Raw genomic sequence first — 6,335 nt, 5'->3', positions numbered from 1 at the left:
AGAGAAGGGAAGCAGGAAGGACCCAAGCTCTGGAGCAGCCTCTGTGTGAGGAATGGCTCCATGGCCAGGAAAAGGGATGACGGGGAGGGGTGTGATACAGAACTGCACCGTCTTGGGAGGCACGTGAGGGTATGGAGGGGTGATTACTCACCATCTCTTCCAGTATAGGGCTACACACTCCAAAAAAAACTACCTGGAGGGAAGTTTAAAACAAGGAAAAGGAAGTGGTTCTCTGTGCAATGTATAGTTAAACCATGGAGCTCCTCACCACAGGATGTGACAGATGCAAAGCATTTAAACAGGAACTGAATGAATTCATGGAAGAAAAATCCTTTGGGTTATTAAATACAAAGAACCACCATCTCTTCCTTAAGGCTGGAGGACTATTCTTGCAAAGTCTTGCTGCACCCTTACTCTGTTCCTCTGTAAACATCTGCCGTAGGCCACAGCTGGAGCCAGGATATTGGCCTAGATGAGCTGTCACATGGCTCTTACATTTTGTCAAACCACTGCCCTGAGATGAAGCCACAGACTGGGCAGCTCCCCAGGAACATCGCACACCGTGTCCTCACCTGAGGGGAGCCAGGCTGCTCCGGTCACAGGTTCTGCAGGCAGGCTGCCCCACACAGGGGGCTCAGCCCTACCTGTGCCGCATGCCAGACCAGCCGTGCCACCACGAGATGGTCCCATTCCCTTTGGTTTTAAAAGAATAGTTGATAATAATCAACTGAAGTTCACTATTTTTCTTGAAGCACTTTTTGGAACGCCTCACCACGGGGAACATCCCTCTGCCCAGTCTCCTCTGGATTTTCAGGCAGCATACAGCCTAATGAAAGCAAACGCTTCTGCTGCTAACAACTGTCTGGTGATGTCCTTGAGACAGAGGAGGGGAAAAGAGTCTGGGAATTCATGGAAACCACAATACGTGTTCCGGTCACAAAAAATCATTTTTAAAAAGTTCTTTTGCTAGAACTCAGTCCCACCTCTTTCACCAGCCCGCACCTCTGCGTGCATGTCTCCCCTCCACTGCTTAATGCTCGCAAGAGTTTTAATCAGCTCAGAGTTGGCACGAACTGGCTGTTCAGACATGGCAGTTGACTCCAGGGTCTTCTGCTTGCCTGCTGCCACACAGTCTGCTGATATGATCTGATCATTGTGATAGCCAGGCAGCCCTACTGAATTCGGTCTGAGTTTGGAGATTTCAGAACATCATCTTCAATTCCCCGGGGGTGATAAAGCAAACCTCACAGCAAGGGCACACAGAGAGATGCTGTCATGTGCCTGGAGTTCCCTGCAATGCACCAGTTCTCAGCAGCTGGGTACCAGCTGCTGGGTACGGAGATGTGACTCCACCGGCTTTAACGGGAAGATCTGACTCTGGTCTGTCTTCTCTGTTGTTTGGGAGAGGGTCCAGCAGAGGTGAAACAAAGAGAAGTTTCTATTTTTAGAAACATTTGTTTTCAGGATAATTTTTCAAAGAGGTGACTGACAGGGCTTCATGTGTTCCAGAGACTGAACATACCAGTCGCAGTGTGGGTCACTCTGGCAGCTATCCGACCCTCGAGAAGTGAACAGAACACTTCAGGGGGAATGATCCTTTTTGTAGCTCCTGTCCCAGTCTGCCATAAGAAACCATCCTGGTACAGCAGCACAGAGATGCTGGGGATATCCAGCGCCAAAAGCTCCCAGCCAGGACCTGGCGCCTGTTTTGACTTAGTGCGTTGCTGCTGCAGTTTGTGCTGCAGCATCCAAGGGATGCTCTGGATGCATTGCCCACCTTTTGGCCAGCGGTGACACAGGACAGAGGAACGCTGTCACCTGCTGCACCCCACGGCTGCAGCAGGTCCACCCTTGGGTGAATGTCAAACACTCATTTCTTCCCCTCTGGTTTCAGACCTTTCTTTGTCTCCCTGCAGAGGGGAGGCAGGTCCCACATGCCTGAATTTTCCTGAGAAGCTTCAGAGTGATGTAAATACCCTGTCTCAGACAGCAGCTTGGGTGCCAGTCCTAGGAGCCTGGCTCCATCAGCCAGGGTAGCACAGGCTTGCCGTGGGGAGCCACGGCTCAGCCACTGCACGCCTTCCCCTCCTCTGGGGACCCGGGGGGGACTCTGTGTCCTGCTGGAGACAGGATCACAAGAGACCTTGTGACAGCAGGGGAACCATCGCACTTAGGAGAGAGGTGCGAGTCTTGTGCCTGAGTCACACAAGATTTCGATCTGCTCCCCAGGTACTAGTGGGCTTTGGACCAGGCCAGCAGCACCTGTAATCAGGGTGAGCCATCCTTGCTGTGTGACATTCCTGTGCCAGGTGTCAGTTGCCACCGCACAGACGTGGCCTCACAGACCCAAAGGAGATGACTGCAGAAAGGAGTGTGGGTAAAAGAGCTCCACACCCAGAGCCTCATGCAGTGGTAATAAAAATGCCTGTATTTTCACTCAGTCTCAGTGCCAACAAGACCAGGCATAGAGCAGCAACTAGCAGAGCTGTGTTCCCGCCGTGAAGCCGCTCTGCAGTTGAATCTGGTCACGGGCTGTTGGAGGTGCCCTCCTGCTCTGTAGCAGGGACCAGTCCGCACCAGTACCTGCTCCCCCTCGGTGGAGGATGGTGCAGAGGGAGCTTGTGCCACTCATGCTGGAGCTGCAGTCGGTGCAGAGCAGAAGGGAGGCTCACCCCTAGCTGGTGCTGCTCCCAAATTTGCATTATGGGTGTCAGCAAAACACCCTTCTCTTCAAGACACGCAGCTACTCCCCAGGGCATTCAGATGACTGGCCCTGTGCCTCTGAGCAGCAGGCAGCAATTCAGTCTACTGCCAGGAAACATGGTGGCCAAAAGCTGCCTTGCTGTGTCACAGAGCCCGAGTTAAGCTGTCCCTACAGGGTCTCGCTGCTACCCAGCTCTGGGACTGAAGCTGGCATGTCCCTGTCTGGTTTGGAGCATGGGCACGGTGAGCTCAGGGCTGCCCACAAGATCCTGCAGAGCCATTTCTGTGGCTGCCCACGTGTTGGCTGAAGTGTCTAACACAGACACCTGCTTTTGCAAAACACGGCTTCTGCTCCCCTGAGCTGTGCTGAGCTGCTGTTCATTGATGCTAAAATTAGCTGAAGGTCCATCAATAAAGGAGCCCTTGAAAGAGCTCGCTCTCAAGAGCATCAAAAGGGGACAGCCTGCACCCTTTTCATCTGCTTGCTCTGCTCCTCAGATGATAAAGTGGGACCTACATGGCGTGACTGCTGCTCCGGAAGAGATGTAGAGCAGGGCCTTGCACATCAAGGGGCTGATTGATTTGTTAGTGATATTTCCAGTACTGTGGTGACAATAACACGTGATGAGCCTTTCCCCTTATCTGGCACTTTCCACCCTGCGCTTTTCACAAACGCTAATGAACAGAGCTCGTGATGATCTTTGGAGGAGGAGAGAGAAAAAATTCAGGCATAATCACACAGCATCTCTCAGCCCATTTTTTTTTTTTTATCTCAACAAGAATCAGCTTTTGAATGACATGAAAAGCGGCTCCATTGAGTAGAGAAGATGTTCAGGCCTGCAGGTGACTGTTGGAAGGAACAAGACACAAGTGGATCCTACTCCTGGGAGGGCATGCTCATGAAGGGGCTGGTGCCCCAGGTTTCCAGCCACAGTTTGTCTGGAATCAGGTCCTCTGGCCCGAGTCCAAATCCTGGGATACTTTGCCCGGTAGCGTCCCAGTGCCACTGCCCTTGTGCATGGCTTGTGGGAGATGAGCCAGCACTCAGCATCCGTCAGACCTAGTCTCTTGCGAATCTCCCCCAGGATTTAGAAATCAGAAGGATGACCTAGGAGATATCATGTTTAAAAATCACAGAGACATTTACAGACAAGTCCCTGGAGGGATGGGGCTCCTTTCCACTGCCCTGTGCTCTCCAGGCTCTCTGGGGTGCTCTCAAACTTGTTTTTCTTTCCAATCTTGGGAGGAAGTAACTTGCTTTAAAAAAAATGGAAGGAACTGTAATGCCCTGACTCCACAGGACTAACTCCATGACCCCTGAGGAGGTGCCGATAAAAGCCACTGCATGATGTGCTGTTAGTGATAAAATCACTGGACTCAGCAGTCCTTGATTGGGTTCCTCATCTGCAATCTGCTTGCTCGAGTGCTGATCCTCATCCAGAGGCAGCCTCTAAGTGTTTTAAGATTCAGGAGGTGGGAGGCAGAGGGAGCATGCCTGCTGCGAAGGGGCCTGGGGGACAGGGGGACACAGCCTCTGCTCACAGCTCTGTGTCATTTCTCCCCCAAAGTGTAAAGAGATCCAGAGCACCCCAAGAAGAGGGTGATAGGGAGCCCACTGGGACAAACTGTGCTAAGCTGGCTCCTGCCACCGGAGAGCAGCGGTATCCACCCAGGACAGCCAAAGCCTGCACTGGACAGACAGGACTGAGCTGGCCACATCCTGCACTTCAGGCTGTTGCTCTGCTGCTGCAGCAGACACTCTGCACCACCTGCTTTCGTTCCTCTTATCCTCCCCGGCATCCTAAACCACAGCACATGGCATGTATAAAACCCATGTTCCCTAAAATGGTTCAAGAAATTATACTAAGGGGAAGATTTACTGCCAGGTATATCAGCCGTCATCCACAAGCTGAATTATTTTGCGTTAGAGGAGACTCACCTCAGTGATTTGAACATGACTGATTTAAGCAGTCTCACAGAAGAAATGTGCCTTGGATGCCAAATACCAGTACTCTGCACTAGCAGGGTAATTAATTCAAAAGCACCGGAGAAACTGCTGCTGAAGACTTATCCATAGCACTTGACGTGCAGTGAATCAGCTGTGCTTTCATTTACATCTTTTTTGGCCCATGACTTCTTCAGAGTCTCTCACCTCACCTCCTAGTGCATCCGCTCAAGTACCCGAAGCAATTTCAAGTCTGACATCACTGGAAAGTTTGGACCTCAGCTTCACCCCCGTTCAGCAAATTGTCCCTAGTGATTGTGCCAAAGGAAAAGAGATGCAGTTCTTCCATCTACCTACAAACACTTCTGGAACTGCACAGCCTCTTGGTAAGGAACCTGCTTTTGGAAATCTTGTGGCCTTTCAGAGAGTTAAGGCAAGGTAAAACAAGGTGTCCCAAAGCAAATCAGATGGGCTCCATCAAGAAAGAAATTTTTAGGGATCTCATGTCTCTGAACTTTTTTGCCTGGGTGGATAGTCCGAGCTCTGCAGCAGAGCCAGGGCAATCCAAGCAGCCTGCAGGTGCTGCTGCTTGGCACTAATACGTTCACCAGAGAAACTCTGCAGGAAAGAGTCTTCCAGGGAACAAGTTCATTGGTAGAGCTTCAGCTGTGCACTAACGGCATTTCCTATGAATCATCAAAATTACTTGAAAATCCCCCTTTTCCTGCAGTACTTAAAAAAACCCTCTCTCCAAACAGCCAAGAATGTCCCAGACTGCAGAATTCCCCTCTAACTTCTTGAAAGGCTTGGAAATGGCACTGTTAGCTGCTCATGGACACCTTCTCCACGGACCCAGATACCTTTGGTTCAATTCAAGCACTGCAAGAAGGAGATTTGTCCCACTGTCCCAGCCCTGCTCCAGGCTCTGCCCAGCTGGCCAGAGCCGTGCCCCAGCTCCAAGGCCCCCCGTGTCCCTTCCCTGCCAGAGGACGAGCAAGGCACGACGCGATATCCATGCTGTCGCAGCTGTGGATGATGGGGTCTGTCTGGAGACATGATGTGGTCAAATGCAAGGGTTTGGCATAAGTGGGGAAGGCTCACCCCAGCCTTGCCTGTGTCTGCTGCCCTTCTCCTGCAGCAGTGCCCGAGATGAAATCCGAGGCTCCAGGTCAGACATGGCATGGCTGCTCATATCTTTTCTGATGCACTAAGGCATCGCCTGTGCTGGCTGTAACCCTGGACTACAAGGGATGACAACTTTCTGAGGGTTATGTGCGAACACTTAAAGCAGGCACCCTTGCCAAAAATAATGGTGCCTCTTGCCTTGTGCCAGCACTGGCATTGAAGCTTTGCGCTCAGAGCCAGCCTGGCAAATGCAGCCGGTGTCAGACTGCTCCAGAAAAACAGAGTTATTTTCAACCTGGACCAGTTCCCTGGGTTGGGTCCCCGCAGCCCCGTGCCTGGCCCTGCCAGCGCAGGGGAGGGAGGGGCAGGAGGGCAGTGGCGAGGGGCCTTAGCAGGGGTGGCCAGCAGCACCTCTTTGGTGCCTGTGGATGCCCTTGGCGTGGGTGGGTGTCAGGCAGGACATTGCCCAAGGAATGCAGAGGGACCGGATCCCTCCTGCCCCACTGCAATGTCCTGGTGAGCCCCACCTCACCCTGCTCTGCCAGAGGCACCTGCGGGGGAG

At 52.2% G+C, this 6,335-nt stretch overlaps 1 protein-coding gene across 1 annotated transcript in view; it reads right to left on the bottom strand.

Moving 5' to 3' along the window:
• The window catches only part of ARHGEF37 (Rho guanine nucleotide exchange factor (GEF) 37), a 27,696-nt gene extending 21,361 nt beyond the window's left edge, over positions 1-6,335 (bottom strand). Inside the window, exon 1 of the mRNA XM_009318566.1 lies at positions 6,325-6,335. The gene's annotated coding sequence lies outside the window, so the exon portion shown is untranslated. The remainder of the gene's footprint in view (positions 1-6,324) is intronic.

The sequence above is a fragment of the Pygoscelis adeliae genome, unplaced genomic scaffold, assembly GCF_000699105.1.
Source record: "Pygoscelis adeliae isolate BGI_AS28 unplaced genomic scaffold, ASM69910v1 Scaffold42, whole genome shotgun sequence".
NCBI classification, from domain to species: domain Eukaryota; kingdom Metazoa; phylum Chordata; class Aves; order Sphenisciformes; family Spheniscidae; genus Pygoscelis; species Pygoscelis adeliae.
The sequence above is the reverse complement of the archived record's forward strand: the minus strand, read 5'-3'. Positions and strand labels throughout refer to the sequence as shown.